The sequence below is a fragment of the Strix uralensis genome, chromosome 4 (genome assembly GCF_047716275.1).
Source record: "Strix uralensis isolate ZFMK-TIS-50842 chromosome 4, bStrUra1, whole genome shotgun sequence".
Lineage (NCBI taxonomy): Eukaryota > Metazoa > Chordata > Aves > Strigiformes > Strigidae > Strix > Strix uralensis.
Window position 1 is genome coordinate 66,223,805 of NC_133975.1, and position 23,962 is coordinate 66,247,766.

General features: G+C 41.6%; 1 protein-coding gene across 1 annotated transcript in view; it reads right to left on the minus strand.

Annotated features, from left to right (window-relative positions):
* The window catches only part of SLC4A4 (solute carrier family 4 member 4), a 235,620-nt gene extending 212,056 nt beyond the window's left edge, over positions 1-23,564 (minus strand). Inside the window, exon 1 of the mRNA XM_074867030.1 lies at positions 23,547-23,564. The gene's annotated coding sequence lies outside the window, so the exon portion shown is untranslated. The remainder of the gene's footprint in view (positions 1-23,546) is intronic.
* Positions 23,565-23,962: the final 398 nt, after the last annotated feature.

Here is a 23,962-nt window from a genome sequence, read left to right on the forward strand (position 1 = left end):
GAAGTGTTACAACAGCCTGTCTTTGGCTTTATATGGAGATGTGCCTAAAACTACAAAAGTATCCAGACTTTGCAGTTTTCTAACCTTTGCTGGTGAAGTCCCATCAACTGCTAAGCAGCACATTCCCTCTTCCTTGGCAACTGAACCACGTTCTTCATAATTCTTGCAAGAGTCCCTGCTTACAGGAGCAGTCCCAGTATCTCTCCTGCAGCTTCTAGGAGAGATCCTGAGCTCTGGCTTCTTAATGCAGTGTTCTTCTCCCGTATTCTGTAAGGGCCCGCTTATGTTTGACCTCTCTTTACTGACTTCTCTTCTGCCTACCTTGGGCAGGCATGATCTGGAAGGAAAACCTGATTATTCTTTTCAGGGTTTAACCTTTTCCTGTGTGCCTTCATCTGGTCAGATCTGTGTACTCCATCACGTACTACAGAAACCCACTGTCATCCACCACATCTTGTCTCCAGTGGTATTCTGTTCTGCTTGTCTGTCCTGCTCTTCTGACCTTAAACTCCTCCCTAAGAATACACCACTGGCTCTTGTTGACAGATTGTTCCTATTTAACCACTCATCACACCATAACAGTCATTGTGCATGCAGCACCAGAAAAGGAAATTTAACAATGAACAAGAAGTGATATGCAGCATCTGATACAGTCTCTTGTCAGGAAACAGCAAATCCCTCCCATTCCATTACTTTCCCAATTAATAATCAGTGGTGACTTAATGAAGCAGACAAAGAGGAAAACAGGTTTTCAACCCAGAAAGATTGTAACTTAACATCTGCAGGCAAAGCAGCAATTACACTATGGACCTACTATAAAAAGGGACAGTGGAAGTGTTATCTGCACAGAAAGACCCGGCTGCAGTTACAGACCAGTGCCTGACTCACACAAGGTGCCATACAGATAACCTGCAGAGTACCAGTCACTGACCTGTAATAGCATTTATCACCTCGGCGTGATACAGCCGAGGGTGTAGCTACAGGGACCAAAAATGTATTATAATCACGTGATTATAACATATTTTACAACATCATAACCAACAACTGGCAAATATCCATCCATACCCTCAGCTAATTTGCAGCTACCCTTCCGCTAAGGAGAAATTAACTTTATTAGCAGGAAAGAGTTTTATTGCACTCAAACATTCTGTCCCATGTTGTCTGAGCCCACTGAGGACAGAGGTAACAAGACGTACTGTATTGTATATTTTTGGCTGCACAAACAGTTGAATCAAAAATCAAAAAAGGCAAAACAAGAACAACCCAAGTAATCTGAAGCCAGCTTTCTAAACTTAAGACCTTTTCCAATTTACACATCATTAGTAATTTTCTTATTTCCAGGGGGAGAAGAAGAGGTTTTGTAACAACAGGTTGTGCTAGTATACTCAGATTTCCTGCTGTTACTTAATTTTACTTGCTTAAATAGGTCACTGACTTCTATATATATTGTCTATATTTCAAATCAAAATGTAGTGTTCTCAATTAATTTTCAAATTAGCTGCTAATACTTTAAAACAGAAGGGCCCAAATATACACAATACCCAGGCACAGATACATACGTACCCATTTAGTTTTCCACACACTTTGTTCACAGTGTAAGGCTGTCAATGAGATTTTTGATTTCTTTTGTTTTCTTCAGTATGGATTAGCACGCAAAGCAAAAACCATACTTCTGTCCATTTTAGAAATAGTTTGATAGATTTTTATGTCCATTGCATCATCGTGATATTTTATAATATATGATATTCTCCCAAAATTGTGTTGTACAACATCAATATTTACAATTTAATTCCTTGTAAGGGAACAAAATGCCCTCTAAAGCAATACATCCAAAAACATACTGGACCTCAGATTTGGTCACCTCCCAAGAAAAATAACCTCTCTAAATGATACTGAGGGCAGAAAGGGAAGTAACAGAAACTCTGAGCTTAGTCTCAATTTACCCTGCTCCCCCCACACAGAAGCACAGTGGGGAAGGGGGCAGGAATGTCCCACTAGGATCAGGGTAAAACTGTTCATTTTGGCAAGAGTATAATCTTAGATCAGAAATATCCCATTCCCCTTCCATCTTTCTGACTAAGATCTCATGCCATCAGCACACAAAAGGGGAAGGAAAGGTACTAAGTGTTCAGATATATTAACTGCATTTTATGGGAGAAGCCATTGACTTTCAGACCATGTAAATAAATACCTGAAGAAGTTACAGAAGAGAAAGGACCAAAACCAGGCTCTCTGACGCATTCTAGAAATAAACATGACTGTTCCATCTCTGTTATCGGACGTACCTGATCTGAGTCTCAGCATGGTCCACTTTTCTAAGCAAGCAACATCATGTCTCAGGATGACAGAGCTCTCATAACCTTTATTGTTATTACTGTTATCAAGGACATCACAAAATGGTGTTCCTTGGAAGGTCAATTTGGCTTTGTTTTTCTACTGGAGCAGGGATTCAGTTTTTCCTTTTAATTACTCATTGTTGTAAGGATCAGCCCTTTTAAAGTGCTCCATGTTATGACTTTACACAGAAATAGATGCTGACTCACCGGAAGAAGACAAAAGATGAAGAATCCAAAACCACCACCATTAGTACTACTAACTAAGCTTGCACCATCACAGTCTACAGATGTGGAATCCTAAGCCCTGGAAATACTTGTTTTTAATATGTTAGTAACCCCTTGCTTTCCACTTAGTCTTTCAAACCAATAAACACACGGAAACAAGATGAATTTTCTTCTCCACTGCAAACAGGTAAAAAACTCAGGGATAGAAATACAGTTCCAGTGCTAAGGATATGTTGGCTGCATCGTCTCTCCCATTAGAAGACTCCACTCTAAACTCCCAAAACAACTCTTAAGAGAGACATTTTCCAAGCAAGCAAGCAATTGCACATCTGCTCAAAAGGTCTTTTAGATACCCATTTTTCTACACTGCGAGAATAAACCCCAACTATGTTCTAAACCTTCAGCATGTTAAAATGAGACTCGCCAGGAATGCATCACTTCTTGATAAACCATGCTCCATTTGAAACCTCTGTTCAAGGACCTACCCTCCGCTCAGCAAAGTCACCTCAGAGAGAAGGAAAGAGTACTTCCAACATGACTCTGGGACTTTAAAACATGTCACCAGAGGAACAGAGACAGCTCTGCTCCAGATTGTCTATCTGATGATGGGTGTCTCGCCTCCCAGTTAGTCCCAGTGGGAGAAGGCTGTCCAAATCAACTGGCCGGGGGGCTGCCCCCAGCCCCCGCCGCTGCCCTTCAGCACCACGGCCAGCGGCGGAGGCCGGTGCCCCGGCCAGGTCCAACCCAAGGAATGGAGGCCCCACGCGGGGCACAGGGAAGCTGGGCTGGGCTTGGAGCCGAGGCGTGGGCAGAGCTAAGGTTCTTTTGGTCTCAGACAGTTGAAGTGCATCTCTGTGAAGCGTGTGCTAAGAAATCAAACGTTAGAGGGAATGCCAAGATGGTTTGCATTGTCTTAAAACCTCATTTCCATTTTCCATAAGTAACTGAGTTTCCCAGATTTGTTTTAAGCTGTTTTCCTAGATCTGCTTTAAGTTATTTTCATCTTAACAGTGCTAAAAGGTGTGGTTAAAGGTTGAATTGGATGTAATAGGCCTTAAATATTTATGGGCTTTGTATTTATTACAGATCCTAGGCCTCCTATACATATGTGTCAGCATCTCCATTTAATGATAAACATTATCAACATTCAGACATTAAGAGTTTATACGTACCTTAAGTTAATAAATCAAAATTATCATAACAAGCTATAGGTTTCTTTCTGGTTCAATAGGGGTTTAGAATATTATGCAAGAAAGGCAAATTTCATATTGCTAAGCTGGGGAGTTTATCTACTAAAATAGAGTCTCTAAATACTGCATTAAAAAGAGGTCATTCTTAAATGCAGCTGGACATAAATTAAACACCGCAATTACCAGGAAATTCTAACAGTTTGGTGAGAATACTCTGCATCACGCTTACATAAATAGACTTAAGCTTGTATTTAAATGCCAGTCTGATTCTCAAAAACAGGCAGTTATGATGTCTTCATCATGCAAGCAAATTCAAAGTTAACTCTAGGCTGAGTTAGAAAGCAAAATTCACCACTAGCATTGAAACTCACTTTCACCACTGTATTTTTATATTGTCTACATTTTGGGCTGTAATTTCATATTAGAAAACACTGGCTTGCTGAAAAGCAAGCTTCAGCATCATACTTTGTCCTTCCTAAGCCCATCCTGCTGATCATTCCCTGGAGAGTGCTCTCACGCTTTCTCTTCACTATTCTAGCAAGCAAAGAGGAATTTGGGCAGAAGAGTTTTTCTGCATGCAGCTTGCACTGCAGAAATGCCCGCATTAACCTTCCCAGAGATCATCACATGCACCTAGGCACAGCAGAGTTAGAATTCCCAGCTATGTTACTTCTATTCATGCTTTGCCCAAGCGCTTACTAATCTGGGAGAGCAAGGCTAGCACTGGCAGAAGTAGAGGAATGCCTGTTCTGGGTAGCCACCAGGTCTGTAGACACCTGCCTGGCAGCAATCCCCATCCTGCATGGCTGGCATCACACCCCTTTCCCTACGTGGGATTAGCATGTCATTTGTCTGTGCATCAGCTCTTCCCACCCAGTGTCTCCGGGCAGCTGTCAGTGGCTCTTCCCACCCACGAGGCAGATTGCTCTGCTGCTGGGATGACTATCTAATGATAGCACTCACAGTTGGCAAGCTGTCGGAATCCCACAACAGAACTATAATAAGCACAGGGCATGACTAAACCTGAAGCGCTGTCTACTTTTCCAGTGGCATCATGCCATAACCCATATGTGATCAAGAATTTTTAAAAAATGTGACCCACATCCTCTTTCAATTCCTTACCCCTCTACCAGCAGCATCTCGTAACCCACACAGCTCCCTCTAGCCAGCAACCCAAGTGGCTTTGAGAGGCCATATTGCACAGCACAGATACCCTCCCTGTCGGGACAGTGAGACAGAAACGTGTGGCCCACAACCAGCATATCATGATGCACTCTGGCTGAGAAAGGGAAGGAACAGGCAAGGAAAGCAGGTTTACTTTCTCACTGTTATCTTTCATGCACTAACTAAACGTGAGACAACTTGAAATTCTGTCACTGGAAGCTACAGTGAGCTCATTGCTATATAGTCGATCCCGCCCTAATGTGAAATCAGCACTTCTGCTTGGCTGAGCAGAACCTTTATTATCCCACTGCCACTCTGAACACACTGTATTTCAAACTTGTTCCCACAGCAACTTTAAGGACTCTCTCTTGTAGTTTGACATGCTGACTTTATTTTCAAGGTCACCAAAGGCATAGTGACAAGAACACATGTAGCCAAATCTCCTCATTTGAGAATGGAGAAAACAAAACTAGTCGACAAGTAACAAAACAATACTGCTCGTACCACTAAGCACTGCTCTCCTGTAGAGAAATAAGCCATGTTTTGTCCAAACAACAGCAAGCAGGCAAAATAGCTGGCAGCACATTCTAAAAAGCATAAACAGAGTGACACCTTGTACCATCTAATCATTTACTCTCAGCTATATTATCCACCCTCCGGCTATCACTATCTCCTAATAACTTTCCTAAATCTTTGCACAGACATGAACAAGGAAAACTTCAAGTAGTCAGTCAGGAATTTTTAACAAGGAATGCCAGGACTGTGAGCTGAAAAGGCAGAGTTAGCTCTTCCCTGAATGCCAGGGGGCCAAACAGCCGCATGTGACATCCTCAACAGCTTTTGCTGAGAAAACAAAGCGCTGGAAGCATAACTGCATCTGAAGCGCTCCATCTCAGGCAATGAGCTAGCCCCAGATTCCTGCAGTAAACACTTAACCATCCATCTTCTCAGCCTTCACAAATGCTCTTTGGATTCAAGTAGTTTGCAAATAGTTAGCCCAACTGATGGACAAAAAAAAAAAAAAAGAGAGGCAGAAAGCCAGTCCTTAAATCAATGCATTCTGCAACGATTTTACAATCCAGAGGTCACAAGAGTCAGTATCCTAAAACTGCACAAAGCGGTGATGAAACATGCACATGCATGTACATAGGCATATATACACAGATACAGACTCTTTTTATGAGAACAGCATCAAAACGGAGGAAGAAATTGTTTCTTTCTGAAGTCACACACAGTTTATTAAAACCGGATTTTGGACGCAGTCCAATTCTAATTGCTTCCTCTGAAAGAACTTCATGTCTTGAACACATACAGTATCTCATAAACACTATTTCACTTTTCCTTTTAACTCCTAACCAGTCAGGCAACTAGTAACGGCCCTATTTTAAACACATGGTAAAAGGCAGATAAAATGACATAAAATGGCCTGTTTGAGTTCAAGGTAGCCCAAAGGTCAAGTCAAACAATACACTTAATCTGCTCCTTTTTTTTTTTTTTTTAAACATCAATAGGTTTTGAAGAAGTGTCTTCCCCTTCTTCACTTTTAGAAAGATAAAGACAGACCCTTTGAGCCATCTCAGATTGTGCGCCTGAAAGCAACAGTACTCAAAAACACTGATTATTTTAAAAAACCCCTCTTGACCAACATCTTTATCACAACACCAGAGCAAACTAATTTCTTAAAACTTTCTGCTAAAAAGCACTTTCCTTCAGGACACAGCTTCAAACCATCACCTAGAGCCAAAGATAATCACATGGCTTTCTTACTTTGAACCCTCACTCCGTGCAGTCCCTGATCCTAACAGTGCCTCAGCAGATCTGAGGCTCAAACTCTGCAATTCTGTTCCTCCAGGCCAACACCTAGCATAAAGTTGGACCATGAAGGTCTTCACAGAGCACAGCATCAAGTTTCTCTGAAATGCTACTGTTTTGACCTCAGTAACTACATAAGCTGTACATACATGAAGTTTTTCTTCTGGAATTATTATTCCTTACTTCTGGAAAAGTCTGTGTGTAGATCCCTACTATGGTGCATGGATACACTCACTTGTGTTCTAAAGATAAACTGTCTTCTAAAACAACTTCTGACTTCCCCCTTCTTTTTAACTCTTCATTGCACTTTTGATTTTTCAGTTGAGCAGTTTATTTGAAACAAAAATTTACAACTTAGTGATAGATCAAAGACATTGGTTTAGACCAAATCCTTACCTACTACCTTTCAGACTTGGGGTTTTTATCCAGATTGGTGGTGGTGCTTACTTGTTTCCTCATCATTCTATAGCTTTGTCAATCTTGATTCCCAGACCCTTACCTTTTTAAAAGGCTCATTTTCTAGTGGAATTCCTTAGCAGTACAGGTCATGCCTCTTAAGTAATGTTTTTATGCAGGCCAACCACAAGACAACAGCACCATCCAGCGGCCTCTTCTTCAGCCAATGCTTTCAATAGCTATGAGTTCATTCAGAGTACCTCTCCAAGGGGTAGGCACCTTGTGAGGCTTTCTCGGAAATACTAAGGTACTTCAAGTCCCTCAGTTTCAATCATGCAGGTTATTTCCCCGAGAGAGTGGAACTTCATTTCCAAATGGGATAATCCCCAACAACACAGATAACCACAAATGATTGTAATTTCTGAAATTTTAGGAGTCTCTTGTTTTCAGACAGCATTGAGATTGCTTTCCACACACATCCTTTGCATATTCTCCTGTGGCTGAGACCTTCAAACCATTACTTAATACAGGTCATTCTAACAAAATTTCTATATCTAAGAGCTGATATGCTTCCTCAGCCATCTCCAAAAAAGAGTTTTGAAGAGACAATCGCGTATGAGTCTGACAGTGGTGTTTCATGCTCTTTGAGAAAAAGTAGCAGGAATAATCAGGCAACATAGTCAAATGTTTGTGAGCCACCTGCAATTGGTAGTGGGGCTGCATATCCAGGTGACTCGTTATTAAATATTGGATAAACAAAAAGTTTTGGGAAAAAAACCTATCATTTAAGTGAAGCTATGCGTTAATAGTTTATATAAAAAAAACAAATCATGCAACATCAGGCATCTCGTCATACTGTATGATTCCACAGCTGCAAGTTTGATAGAATCCAGCACTGACTAAGAACCTAAGTCCATGTCAAAATGTACATTCGTAACAACTAGGAACTAAGTTAAGAAAAGAAGGAAATCGGACAGCTTCCAACAGCTTTGAGGTGTCAACCGCTCCCTTCATCACTGAAGACCACTGGTCTGAAAACTGTTGGTTATCAAGGGAGCTTCCACATTGGTTAACAGCTAAAGGGCATGTCAAATGTGGAATTTTCCAATCTGCTGGTCCCAGAGTGCTTCAGACCACAGAAGATCTTAACCACTCTCATCTCAAGACAGAGAAACACGCTAATTTTCAGGTGACGCTCCTGATGTCTGTGATATAAACTGTTCCTTTGTTACTGTGGGACAGTGTTATCCTTTGAGATAAGTCTTGTTTGGGCATCCATTCAATTGCTTGGCAGCTGGGACCAAAAATCTAAGGAGTCTGTATCCAAGATCTTGTCATTCATCAGCTATTTGGAGCACACCTAGCATTACAGCACGTTAGCTGTTACCTGAAACCATAGTAGGAAGGGGCATTTTCAACAGCAGCATGACTTTTGGAGCTATCACTGTTTTTACCTTACTACATGGTCTCAGGAGACCACCTATGCTTAAGCAGAACCAGTCTGTTTCTGAGACCTTTCTGTTCCAAAGCTTGGACTTCATCAGCAGGACATCTCCTTTCTCCAAGGGGCAAGTTTCATTTGAGGTCATCCAGTCCTCTCCCTAGTGAACCCACACATTGTTTTCTGTGAAACAGTAATTCCAGCTTGCTTAAGCTGCTCTACTTTCTATAGTTTACCTAGGACAAAGGGTTATCTCTCTGATCTTTTCGTGGGTGATGTAACAACATGTTGAAGGAAGATCACTGTTAGACTAAATTCCTCCCAGGTACCTTATAATTAAAGGCAACAGTCACAGGGCTGTAGCAATAAAAGAAGAGAGGTTAGCTTTAGTTAGTTGAGCCAAAAAACGATTTAAAAAAAAAAACCAAAAACAAATGGCAGTTGTATAAAAAGTAGGAATAAACACTGTAAACCCTTGTTACAGAAAGAACTGGCATGATCTCATCTCAAAAGGGATTTAGGTGCTTAATTGCCTCTGCAACCAATTCAAACACTCAAAATTCCTGAGTCTGTGAAGGTAAGTGCAGATTTAATAATAAAATGTTCTTTTACGTACAAGAAAAACTGTTTTAAAAGGCAACTGTAATTAAATGCTGACAGGTCTCTGAGCTAAAAACCTTTTGTAACAGTAGCATGGACACAGTCTCCCACTGTTAACACTACATTTTACACTCGGCAGGGATCAGTTTTCCCTTTCTCCTGTACCATTACTCAGGCATAGAACAACCCGAGAGTCTTATCCCACTTTCCTTTAGGTTCACAGGACCGCAGAGGTTCTTCCCACAAGATATTTTCCCACCAGTCTACAACCCAGGGTACGCTTGCTCAGCCACAGTCAAATCCCAAACGCACAGAAGGATGTCTGTTTACCTTGACACTAGAGAACCAGTTTATGTTTTTCCTTTGTTCCTGTCATATAACGCAAGCTGGAAGTGCCCAAGCAAACTATTAAGTCATCTGTATAGCTGAAACATACAATGGTTGTGGATTGTTCAGAAAGAAATGACCACAGCCATCGCTGTGGACTTCCTCTGTTACCTTTGATGCATTTCTGCTTGCTCTTTGTACTTCTGGAATAAGTCACTTTTCAGCTTTACAGAAGCATACGCTGGAAGATTGCAAGAGTCTCAGATACTGCCAGCCACATCAGGAGCTGTACAGGTGCCTATGACAAATAAAAGAGATTATTTATCTTGTGCCCAGAGGCCTCTGAAAGGGCTTGGAGCCAAACTGCAGTAAGAAAAGGACTGTTAGTTGCCAGGTGAAGCAGTCAGCAGCCTGAGCCAGGCTTCATCTTAGAACTCTTCTCAATTATCTGTGCACTCCCTAGGGCTCTGCTGAAGGTGGATTCCCATAGGACACCAGACCAGCTTACTATCACAGAGCAACAAGAGGTTTTTTTTCTCTCTGTGGCCAAGACAAACAACTGTGGGACTTGATGAAGGCAGTTAAATCATCTCTGTATCACAAGCACTGGGCTTCTGCTCCTACCTGTCCTTGCTTATACAACAAATGCCAGACACCTCCTTTCTTAACAAGTAGGAAAGGGAGGAAGAAATCTCAAGGAGATAGATGAAATCAGGTGGTTTGTGCTGTTATAATTTCAAGAGTGCCCAGGGAGAACAAGGCTATTTTGGCCATCAGATTAGCCAGTCTATTCCTAAACCACACTCCCTGGAGATAGGAGGAAGTAAAAGCAAAAGAGAAGTCCTAAGGCCGCAGTAGCCAATTGGAACAACAAAAACCTACCACAACACACACATGCACACAGCTAAAACTGTTTAACTTGCAGCCAAATCTGGGAAAACCAGAAGCTGAGCACCAAGGACAATTCTCAGAAGGATCCCTATGTCAGTAGGGGAATGATTTTCAGGAGTTAGCCTCCTTCCACCCAGAGCACACTCTGACAGCCCTTCCGCACACTGTCCAGCTCTCCAAGGTTATGGAGAGGAAGAGCATTGTGTCACCCATCTCTAGCATCCTCACCAATCAAGATTTGGCTGTAAGGTCCAGTTTGCTGAGTTTCTCGAATGCTTGCTTAAGGAGTGACCACCAACCAAATACCAAGAGCTATCTTCCGGTTTGGCAGCTACTGCTGGGCTTCCCAATCTCACTGCCTTACTCAAGCTCCCTCTCCTAAAGCCGAGCTTCCTTACTCCTGCCTGCTATGCACAACACCAAGGCAGGCTGCCTGGCAAGCTCCAGGTACCTTGCCTTCTCTCCTGTTTCCTGTTCTACAAGTGAAGCCTTATAGCAGGGAGAAAAAGGGGGATGTGACAATTTAACCATTATTGCAGAGTGCGCTCTTTAAACCAAAAAGATAGCAACATATCACCGTAGCTCACCAGAGAATAAGAATGGAAAGTATATGGCAGCACTACCGTGGAAACTAGCAGCAAACAGTCTGGCATCAAAAAAACCATGAGATTTACACCTTAGGCTAGAACTGACCGAACAGGAACATGCAGATCTAGCCTCCTTGGCTTGGAGCAACGCAGCTCCAGAGCTTGATAATCTATTCACATAGCAAGTGAATGAAGACATGCGTAGCCCAAACAGGACTGCAGAGCAGTTGCAAAGGGCCCAGAGCACAACTGACACCCTCCACAGTTGGCGCTGTTGATGTTCATGCAATACACTGAGCACTTTTGAGGCTTTTAACTCAGGGGGCCTGGTGTAAACAGCTTAGCTTGCTTTCCATTTTTCCTTTTCACCTTGGGATACCTCAAACTCAGTTTGGTAAACCACAAAGCTCTGAACAACCTCAGAATGACTCTTCATGTCAGTCATCTCCTGTTGCAATGGCCTGGGTATACAGCCATGCTTTTAGTACTATGCTGGCTACCCTAATTACCTCCATTCCAAATCTATAAGGTGAAACTGTCTCTGCGTAACAGCTTTCTTCTCTCACCAGAATGCCGGTAGAGCAGAGGGGTATACCTGACTCTCAGGCCATCTGTGCATGTGTCCATGGCATTGTAGGAAAGTCAGGGCAGCCTGCTGCCTCAACAGGAGAGGCACAGGGAGCAGACATGTACAATGACCCACTGGTTCTCAGTCATCTGGGACGAACGGGAGTTGGCCAGACTTTTATACAGAAAACGTTCAGAGAGTCTTTCTACATCAGAAAACCAAAACCCAGACCCCATGTACTAAGAGATTACAGGAAAGGCAACCATGAGACAGCAAAAACTAAAACCATAATTAGCTGTTATGATTACTGAGTAGTAACTATGTTGTGTGTGGTTACAGAGAAATAATCCATGTTTGGAATCACAAACTCTGGTTAGATGCTGCAGGCACATTTTTTCATAAACAATGCTCCTTCTAAAGCCCATGCAGAATGTAGCAAAATCTGTCAGGGGCTTAACAGACACCGGCGGGCAGGAAGCATTTCCGAAAGCTCAGGCAACTTCACCTTATGTGCTCACGCAGAAGCTATGATCCTCTGCAAATCTAAGCATCACTGAGAAAACACACTGACAGTTTACACAGAGGGGTGTCAAGCAAGTTAGGTGACATCCCTTGACTGCAAAGGGGCACAGGATTAAGCCCAATGACTCACAATCCTCGAGTAAGAGTCAAGAATGATCCTGGACTGTGTTAGGTTAGATGGAGTCAGAGACAGAAATGAAATGAAGCATGTTAACAGAGGCTGCATTTTTCTTCTAAGTCAGATAAGAAAAGTGCTGAAGGGCTCTCAGCAGGGAAAGAATACAGTTGGCTTCTAAAAAGTTGTGAAATCTTTGCCTATTTCCAACCAGCTGCTGCAGTGATGGGAAAGGATGAGCAATTGTTCCTGGACTGGGAGAAAAAAAAAAATCAGCTTTCCCAAATCATTATGGAAAATAAACCCAACAGAAAGTCATATAAAAACCATGAGCTGCCCAACAAACCTCAAATGACATGGTAAACCTGATGAGAATCTAGTGGAAGAAGGAAGCCCTTTTTGCTACTTTCTAGCTGATGCCCAAACATCTAGTAAGAGTTCAATGGGAGTTACCCAAGTCATGATTACATCATTTTATCTGTGGCAAGTAAAACGAAGAAAAAAAACTTTTGTGAGGAAGGGCTCAGTAAATCTCTTGGTAGAGTTCCCCATTGAGACCACCAAATATAACCCCTTCAATCCCAGAAGGTCAAAGTCCACTAAGATGTCAAGCAAAGCCAACAAGTCACAGAAAGCCAAGAAAATGCTGAACAATTCAGGAGGATGGAGGTGCAGGAAAAGATTACAAAGGCTACAGGGTACCTCCGTAACATAAAAAAGACAAGGAAAAATTGAACTTGTCAACAGATACAATTCTGCATAAAAACTAAATTCTGTGCTACAAGTGTATGAGAAACTAGTTGGAGCAACGCAGCTCCAGAGCTTGATAGCAAGTGAATGAAGACATGCGTAACCCAACCAGGAGTGCAGGGCAGCTGTAAAGGGCCCGGAGCATAACTGACACCCTCCACAGCCAATCTATGACCAGGCCAAAATACTACTAGTGACCTTTTCGATGGAGCCTGTTCTATAAAAAGAAATCCACAGTTCAACAAAGCTACTTTTAAGTTCTTAAACAGCCTTTTAATGACTCTCTACTGCCTCTGAACTTGTTCTTTCACAGCTACTCAAAAGACATGTATCTAACTCACACAATGTTCAGCTTTAAACAAACAGACAGATGAACACCGATAAAAAATTTAATTAGAATATTGATGCAAATCACTGGAGATGGGGGTTGTGCAACATGTCAGGGGCAACGAGCACACTGCTGTGGTAAACAATTTGTAACAGTAGTTAGGACAAGAGAAGAAATCAGAAGTGGGGCTGGGGTGGAGATTTTTACTATCCTCTAGAAAGACTCCCCACCCTACATGAATTATAATAAAATCCATTAATTACAAGGCAGTCATAACTCCCTTTTCCTTTTCTTAAGTAACATCTAAACATGCCAAACTCCTTACCGACAGTAGGAAAGCAAAGAGCTCTATGGTGAAATAGATCTCTAAATACTATAGCAATGCATATTTCAGAAACAAAGGCAGTTTTTCTCCACATTTTTTATAACTGCGGTATATTTTTCATCTTAGTATCTCAACAATACTGTCTTTATATTCCTCAAGTAATTTTTTTCAAAAGCAGCAAGTCAGTCCAATTCTGCCTCTCCTGATGTCACTTCCGCTGGAGCAGAATCTGCTTGGGGAGGGCGGAAATCAACTTTCTCACAAAACACAAGTTTAGACACATGCTGACTTCAAGAAGCTGTGCTGTATGTTAAACATCTCATTTCTCCATCTCCCATTGGTGACTTTTAAAAACTGAATGCACTTATTCTCAAACCCAGCAAATTAAAATACCAGGAAGGAATAAAAAAAAGAAAAACCACACAACTCCTATCCAAAGCACAAGTACTTCAAATGGTACAAGCGTCAGAGCAAACCACCACTCTAAACCATTTCATTAAACATTTACAGAGCACTCATCTGCACATCTCAATCTCAAACAGAAGTTTGGAGTCAGATGTGCTTAGCTGGATTAGCGATCACTTTCTCTCTCACTCCACCAAATTAAAGACATGAAACAGAGATGAGAGGCTCAAAACACTGGCAAGTTTGGGACCAGAAATGACTCTTTGAAAGTCCTTTCTGAGCATGTTCTCCTAATTGGGAAATGCTATTAAAAAAACCAAAAAATCCACACACTAACTTGATAGGTTCCTCTCTGACAATATGCTACATGCCAGGAAAAAAAAAAAAACAAAAACAAAAACAAACAAACAAACAAAAAAAACCCAAAAAACAAAACCAACCTCATTCTCTTACAACATGTGCTTAACTAGGACCTAGTTCAAATAAATAGCTTTGCCCAGAGCTTTACACTGAGGCCATGACTATGCTGTGAGTTGTCAATACAGCTGTACCTTGCTTTATGCCAGCAAAGGGTTTGTAGGGTGAGTATAGCCTTTCCTGGTGAAAGTGTACTCTTGCTACAAGACCTTACTCCAGTCTTCCCAGGCAAAACCTGCACTGACAGATCTTTTTAACCAAGAGAATCCTACCAGCAGAAAGCACAAGACAAAATAACATGCCGGCGTTGTAATGACCACCTTCATTCTTTAACCTATGTTTATTTGGCAGAGAAAAATATTGGTAGATCCTCTTCAAAGCTTTTATGCACTATCAGGGGTGTAAACACCTGACCCTACTACCACCACTGGAGCATCTAGCCCCTTTAAAACTGCTACCTCCTACTCACATTACCTGCTAGTGACAGCATCATCCTATCATCTCCAGCATCTAGATATGGACCTGATATGGGAGAGCATGACCAACTTCATTGTCACTGAAGGCTTACAGCAAGTCTCCTTAGCCCCATCAGCTGTCATCTACAAGGAGCAAAACACAGAACACTTCCCTTGGCAAGTAGTCCAGGGCATACAGATCTTCTACTCAGGCAGAGACAGAAGCAAGGGTATTAAAACCCCTCAAGGCACTTAGCCTTACATTTTCTTTCTCCCATTGTTGCTCCCTCAATTGCCTAGCAGGCAGGAGCCAGAACAGAGGTTTTGCTGTGTCACTGGCAAGGCAAGAACTCAGCACCAGCTGCTCTCTGAATGCTGAAACTTTGGCAATTGCTCAAGGTAACAGAGGTTAGTGGCATAGATCATTCTAGGTGTAGCAGTACCAGGATTACTTAAACTGCACTCCGTCCCTGTTTCCTTCTGTGAGGTACAGGATGTAACAAGAAAGCTGGAGAGGAATTTTACAAGGGCACATACTGATAGGATGAGGGGTCATGGCTTTAAACAGAAAGAGGGTAGATTTCGATGAGATGTAAGGAAGAAGTTTTTCACTGTGAGGGTGGTGAGACACTGGCACAGGTTGTCCAGAGAAGCTGTGGCTGCCCCCTCCCTGGCAGTGTTCCAGGCCAGGTTGGACGGGGCTTTGAGCAGCCTGGTGTAGTGGAAGGTGTCCCTGCCCATGGCAGGGGGGTTGGAACTAGATGATCTTTAAGGTCCCTTCCAACCCAAACCATTGTATGATTCTATGAGAATTTGATATATTGTAAGAACTCTTCAAGCATGTCTTTAAGTGGCACTTTCCACTTAGTTGTAGAGTTGTCTTCTACAGAAAAGCAGGTCAATTTTTATCCTTCTCTTCTTTAGCAACAACAAAAAAACCACACTGCTGTACAGACCTTTCAGCATTGTACTTCCAAACCTGGAAGTAAAATTCCATCAATTAATTTCCTTCTAACTTCTCTAAACCTACTTCGTCTAAGTCTCTGCTCGACTCATTCTCTTGGCGTGTTACGTGACATGTTCTGCTTTATTCAGGTCATTGCTCACTCCCACCCCTCGCTCAGTCATTTCAATAAGGAACACAGTATAGTCCAAAGCAATAGTTCAAGTCCAAAACAGATTTTGTTCTCATCTCCAATGTCCAAGGTCATGCAGGAAATGGACAATCCACTCCACACTCTGTCTCAACTTAGACCCCCTTTTCAGAGAGGTCTAAGTACTATTTGTCATGTACTGTCACATTAGCAGACGGCAGTCTTAGTAACTCCTCAATTTAGGTTTCAAAAAAACCTGATGCAGGTTTCAAAACCATTTTGCAAGCCTTCTCTCAGGAAGCTTACATTGGTTCCATAAAAGCATGTCACACCTGCAAAAGTGATCTAAATCAGCACTAAGAACAGCTAGTCCCCAAGTTCCCAATCTGCCAGCTAACACAGGCCTCTCAAAAAAGCTAAGAACCTTCATTCTGGCCACTGAAGGACAAAAAAAATACCATGTTGTGGATGCGATTCTCCTCTCTCATCACTTGTGCAAAGCAGAAGCAAGTTGGTTAAATGCTGCTGTTTGGTGAAAAGAATTTCCACATCGCACACTGTTGCTGAAGCAGAAACAGTGTTTGTTTTACTGCTGACAGCATAACCCCGCTAGCCCCAACCGGTGTGTGCAAGTCACTCGAGTCTTATTTCCTAAGACTCTTGGTGGATTTTGCATGCTACAGAGATCTTAACGGATTCCATTTAGCAATAGCCTACTTCAAAGCTAGCCTACAAATACCTCAATCTCACCCTGGATTACAGCATAGCTATTTCCTGTAAAGACAGAAAGCCTCTCCATCTCTATTTATGATCTCTGTTTCTTGGTTTGATTTCTGTGAAACAATTTTGAAATGAAGTTTTAATAATGAACATAAGCCTAAGATTTAGTCCAGGGCATCTCATCCTCTCTCATATCCTGCCAGACGAATAAAACTGTAAAAGTCATATCAGTTAGAAGAGAATCAGCTCTACCATATGAGTATCTTCCTTTCCAACATCTGTCTGCTTCTCCATCTTGTGGGATCGAACAGGAGCACTTTTAGCAGGATTGTCCCCAGACTATTTGTCAGTCTCTGCAACATCAGTAAACAACTTGTCTCTCTAGGTCTACAGATCTTTAAATAGAAATCAATACACCAAATATCTGGCCTCACACAATTAAGGCTGTACCTTAGAGTACATGGGATTTGCTCAATACCATGGAGATAGTCTAGATTTACAGTGCATCAGGACAAAATCGGATTAATCACAAAATATTCTAAACCTAGCATTTTTCTTATGTTAGCTTATTTAACTTCAGCCTGAGCCAGACTCATTCTCTGATTTATCCTTAGCGATAGCCAATACTGCAGACTAAAGGCTTTATTTGCCTCTCCCCTGCACTCAGCTTTCTCTCACTCCAGTCTTCTTGTTAAATAGTTACCAGCCTTTCTACTACCCACCTTGCTTCTGCTGCACCAAAACTCTTCAACCACAAGTTATTCTTCAATGTATACATTCTCCACCTTCCCCTTTTTTGTGAGGGGGCAGATGATATCATCAACCACGTCTCGGCAGCAAATATCTCCTGGTCACTAGTTTCCTTAAGTAAGGGTTGACAGCACCTGACGGTTGTTATCTGAACCCCCTGCTTCCAGGGCTGACTACACGGCCTTTGCAAGCAGTTTCTCATCTTCCAGAGGTCTGAAATTTGTAGTCTGTCTCCACTGCTGCAGACAAAAGTTCGCAGAAATCATATTGGTAGAACTTTTAAGTGCAGTCCCCTTTTTCCATATCATTTGACAACTCCCATGCAAGTATTTCCACTTTTTACATTTCCCAGATGTCTATTTTTTGCAGTATCAAGCATCATTTACAGATACCACATCCTGGCTCCTGCTAGCGTTATATCTTATTCAGGTAAAAAGGTACACTCTACTCATTCATTATCTGTTTACATCTTACTTTTAATTTCAGATATATCTACACATTAATTATGTCCAGGCTCATAATGAACTTCCTTTCCCTTAATGTCTCCCTCAACTCCCTCTCTTTAAACAACAACTAAGAACTTCCTTCTAGCTCCTTCCATCCTCCCCAACCATTCATATAGCAGTTAAAAGGTTAAAAATACAGAACAAATCTTAAGGCACTCCTTGCTATCAGCAGTACAGGTGCTACCCATGAGTCACATTCAGAAAAGCAACCCGTCCGAGACCATATACTGTCAGCAACAGTCACTAGAACCAGGAACTTGCAAATACTAACTCTTTTGTTATTATTTCAGACTAAAGCTACTTTTACAAACAGCCCACAGTCCCCTTAAAAAAAAAAATCACAACTAAACAATGAAAAAAAACCTAAACCCAAACTATATAGAGTCATAACAGCCATTGTTCAACAATACTGGGATCTTGCAACTGTTAACATAGGTCAGAGGCAGCACTGAAAAACAGAGGTGGAAGTTACACCGGGGGACACACCAGCTCCCCAACTGTGTTCATGAAGCAGTCTGCAGGGCTGATGCCCAGAATCTAAAGCACAGTATTTTCATTTGTGTGCACACGCCGAGGTAGCTACACTGCAGCTGAGGTCTTCTGGTAAATAAGGAAGGCTGACTGCATTTTATAGAGTCCTAACGCATTATACAGTGTTTGATACACAAAAACCACTGGCAACTCATCAAGTTAACGGGATTCACAACAACGGACTTCGAGAAACACAGCAGAATGGCAGGATGTTAGGAAAAACCTTGCTAGTAACATTAGCTGCTAGGCTTCCTCGCCTAGAAATCCATACACCAAGTTGGCCACAGGAGACAAAAATCAAAGAAATAATGCCTTTTCTATCTCAGATAAAAGGAGGGGGAAAAAAAAGAAAAAAAGACAGACACTTTGCATGGAGTAATGAGTGAAAAAGAAATCAATTTACTTGTCTTGTTCAATGAACACAACGCTCCCTTAAAGAGAGACTATAAAGACTTTTAGTAAAACATACCAACAAACAAAAAAACCCAAAACTAACACCCTGAAATCAAAAAGTGGAAATCAGTACTTACATTAATTAAGAGGCTGAGAACTGTAGTATCTACATCTAATTTCAAGACCTTAAGTATCTGCTAGTGAAAGACAAGATCATTCAACGGACATACACTATTCCAGCCAGCAGGAAACGTTGTAGGACAGATCTAACCCCCTGCAGAAATGTCTTCCAAGATGTAAAGCAATGACAGCTATCCAAGATGAGGATCAGTATGGTAACAGCCAGTAGTTTAGCCTAAGTATACAGGCTCAGGCCACAGGAGCTCAGGAGGTAAAGTGACAGACAGAGCAGTGCAGGTATCACCATCCAATGTATATGCTGTTTTAAATCAATGAAATGCAAAGAGTTCAGTCCATGGGTAGCAGTGGGACCGATGTCAAAAGAGAATCAGTTTATATTCCAGTGCTAGAGACAAGCAGAGTAGAACAGGCAAACAAAAAACCCTCAAAGACAGGGCAACAAATGCAGAGACAGAGAAAATTCCTGACAAAAAGTGACTAAAAGGAGGGTTCTGCAGAGGGACTCCAACAGATCCAGAGATCTTTAGTCCATGCTCCACAGCAAGCAGACAGAGAATTGCTACATTTTCAGCAATGCTTTCTGACCTACTGCCAGTATGTTTCCAGCTGGATTGTAAAGGCAGTCCCAGAAGCAATGCTAACAGCAGTATTTAAAGCCAAAAGTGCAACCAGATGCTGGAGATGTCCTCATCTGAGAGCAACAGGCAAGAGCAGACTTTCAATAAAACATAGAACTAAGATGCATTATCACTTTGAGTGTATCATGGGTGAACAACCTTGGGAGAAAAGGAAATTTTCAGAGAGACTTAGTGACTCATCTCTGGCATGGACAAATTCTATCAGCCTTACTGAATGCATAGACTAACTGTAAGTCATTAACAGGTATAATGAAAAGCCATTACTTACACAAGCCAAATAGCAACAAACGTGATCAAGATTCTAGCTGTGTCACACAAGTTTAAGTGCGCAATATAGCCATAAGATTTGGCAGACACAATTAGAAATAATTCCTAGAGTGTAGCATGCCACAGCGTCTGAGATTCAAAGATCAGTCCTGCCCATACTACAATACTGAACAGGATGGGAAGCTACAAGCAGCAGAACAATCACCCACTAGACCACAAGCGTCATGCTGCCCTCTGAGGAAGAGGCTCGTCTTGTGCACAAGCCTTGATTATGTTCAAAGGGGACAGAGAGTAAATCTCTGCAGGTAAGAGCCGAAACCAAGAGATCAATAGGTACTTCACAGCTAGATGTCTAAGAATAGTAGGGGTACATATTAGCTAGAAGAACCTGATTGTAAGTGCACGCACATAGCACAAAGCACACTGAAAATAGAGACTGCCCAAGAAAAGGAGAGCTCCCAGCCTCAAGGAATCTCAGTTAACTCTCCAAGACCTAAAATGGCTCAATTCCACAAAATGGAGCTATATTCTTTTGCCACAACACACAGCAAGCCTACCACATTCAGAATGTTTAAAGCATGCTCCAGCAAGAACTGCAGTTAAAGCAGGCCATAAAAGCTACAGCATCCTAACAAGCTATCGTCAGACTGTGGCCACAGCACACTGCAACAGAAACCCCACTTGTACAAGCTTTTCAACTGACACGATGCCTATCCTTTAAACAATAATAAAGCAGAGACAGCAAAGAAACTGTTGACAAGGACAAGCACACAGAAAATAAATACCTACCCAACTATGCTGGATCATTGCAATAAACCCTCATGAAACAAGTGGCATTGCAGATCAGGAACGGATTCCTAAAAAGTAAAGTCCTGCTTTCTGTGACAGCAGATCTTCTTCTGAAGTGCAGCACAGAGAGGACACAGGCAGCTGATCCAGACCAGCAACAAAACAGTCAATGACCTGAGGCCACTGTACACAGATGAGAGCGTCAGGGTAAAGGCCATGAGCTAGCCCCACAGACAGGACAAAGCCAAAGGTGCAGTGGAAACTTCTCAGAGCGCAACAGCTATTGTTTTAAGGAATTAGTGGAGGCAAATCTAAATGTAATTAGGAAAAAAAGAGCACAGTGTTAGCATACATCCACAGACAGTGCTGAAGCCAGAGCCCCAGCAATCAGGTGGACTAACACAAGATAATTGCTCAGAAAAGAGGACTAAAAAACCTCTGATAGTGAAATCAAACAGAGGCAGAAGCCACACCCTCAAGTAGGCTGCATACTAGTGAAATTTTGGCTTTAAAATGTCTGTTACAACTTGTACAAGATCATGTTTTTAGTAGTTATTAAAAGACAAATCACAACAACCTAGAAGGAAATTGAAGAGAAAAGCACAGAAAGCAGGACAGAAAAGTCTGGAGAAAGCACCGGAACGTACTCTGGATGAACTGCAGTGGCAACATCTTTGTAAATAACTCTCAAGAACCAACTGACTTTTTCTAAATTGGTCAGTACTATTAGCCAGCAAACACACACAGTGCAAACTGAACTACCTTGACATTCTGGAGATACATATTTGTAATATACACCCTGCCTAAGACATTGGCAAGAGCAGCCAGCAAAAATCCAAGAAATGGGCAACAGCCTACATTCTAATTTAGCATGCCCTATATTCTTATTTACGCTATCGTATTATTTATAGCCATGGATTGAAACCTAAACCTAAGAACAAGAAGTAACCTACACACAACAGTTTAGACTTTTAGGCTCTGTGCATTACACTGATTTTACACCCATGCTGAATACTAGCCTAAAGTAAAATAAATCACTGTACCACTTACTCTCAATATGGAGTCCACACTTCTTGTCACTACTGGATTTCAATCAGAATTTCAGAGGAGCCATACCCAGTTCAGGCTTATATTTGGCACATAAAGTATTGTGCGTGACTTCAGTTAGAATTCATAATTGCTTTATCTTCCCAGCACACTGCCAGCATTAGTACTGCTCACTATCTGCATTCAGGCCTGATAGCTCAGCACTAGAAGACCGTTATCGCTCAGACACATCTGGATTAGTGTTATCCACTTGCTAATATTCACTCACAGAACAGAAACAGCTGGTGGCTGCACGAAAGACCTTCTGGTATCAAAATTTGCTCCCATTTGCTCAGCCTTTTCTAGTCTTCCACTTAATCCAGTGGGGGCTTGCTTTATTCCCCTCCTTCCAGATCAAGATTTATCTTTCAGTAGAGTATTTATTGATCAGTTTAATGTTTTTGCTCTGGCAAAGCGAGGAAGTGACCTTTTCCTTCTTTACCTTTTCCAAAGCCACTCACTGTTAAAACAGATGCTCTTTTCGCAGCCAGCTCAGGGAGAGAGAACTGAGGACACAAGGACCTCCCGTGGCAGGCTCTGCACATAGCTTCACCATTGCCCCTACCTACAGGGACTGCAGTACAGGTTTTAACATCAATTTTTATTTCAAGATTAAATTGGTAATAAGTTTCCTTTCCTCTCAAATGATGACAGTTTTTGGTGGCCATGTTTTTCAGTGAACAAACTTCAACACAACTGATGTTGCACTGATGGCTTTTAATATCTTTTAAACCAAATAAATAATTTCTATCAGCCATGAATCTGAGCCAGTGACTCCTTTTTTCATGAGGACATCAAAACATCCCAGTCAAAAATCTAAAACCAGGGCTGCCTTCATTCTCAATTATTTAACAGAGCACTTCAGGCCTACAAAACAGCACATCAGAAGGCTGGGAGGATTAGTTAGTTAATATTGAAGACGTCGGGAGATATCAATATTTTAAAGATGAAAAGACTGAGGCAAAGAGCAATTTATTCACAGTCACACAGCAAGTCTAAATGGGAGCTGGGAAAACAGCCTTGGAGTCCCTACACCTAGATACGCTGAAACCTCTCAGCAATAGCAACCGCACACTCTTTTTTCCCAAAATATAACTTAATCATTACTACATACATACTTCCCTGGCCTATGTTTAACAGTTTAAAGTTAATTTCTCCTGTGTCGTTTTTATTTCACAAATAGATTCCTGGAGTCTTTAATTACTGGAAAAAGAACAGAATAATCTCAATACATCACATTTTACATACAATTCCATTATTATGAAGTCTGCTTAAATAAAAAGAAAACAATAGAAACAAGTACCTGGCAGAAAATTATAGAAAATCAAGTTCTACCTACAAAATCTATTGCTGTTCTAAGACGCATTTATATTAAAAGAACTCAAAATCCATGATACAGAAAACAACTACAAGGACTGAAAATAAAATAAGGCAATATTATGTCCCTTGCTCCCACATGTACTTGCATAGCAATTAAAACACTACCAATCAGTATTTTAATCTGTATCCTAACTGGAAAAAACTTAACAAAACCCACATACCGATTTTGTTCCCCAACCGTGATGACACTTGAACAAAACAAGCAAGCACTTCTAGCCAGTTCCATCAAAGCCTCTCTGACCCAAGGGAAGAGAGCGCTCAAAGACTGAAAAAACCTCATCACCAAACAGTAGGTATTTCAGAAACGTTCCATATCTCTAATAGGCAAAAAACCAACACAACAATCCCATTTTGTGGTAGCCTGGGAATAGATTTAGGCAAAGAAAAGAATACTGACAAATTTGAAAGTCTGAGGTACTGTTAGAGCTGCGAGGTTTAAGCGGATGCACAGGCAGAACAGTCTAAGGACATCTCTGCTTCTGTTTATGCTGCATCTGTCCTACGTACAAGTAACTGCAGCTTCATGTACTTCAGCCCAGCTACTTCCAAAGCCCTGAGAAGCGTGGGGGCAGGTGCTGGGGGGGGGGTTGGGTTTGTTGTGGTTTTTCTCCACAGCAATTAAAAACATTCTAATGATTGGTCGTGACTTAGCTCCTTCAAACTCAAACTTGGCAGTCAAAAGATTTTGTAAAGCTTTCTGGAATGGGATGCAGATAACCTGCCACAGAATTTGTGTGTGCTCTGTGATGGGTTTAAAAAGAAGTCTTTATTAGAACTCAGACTTGTTTACTCCTTGCAATGAGCACTGTCATT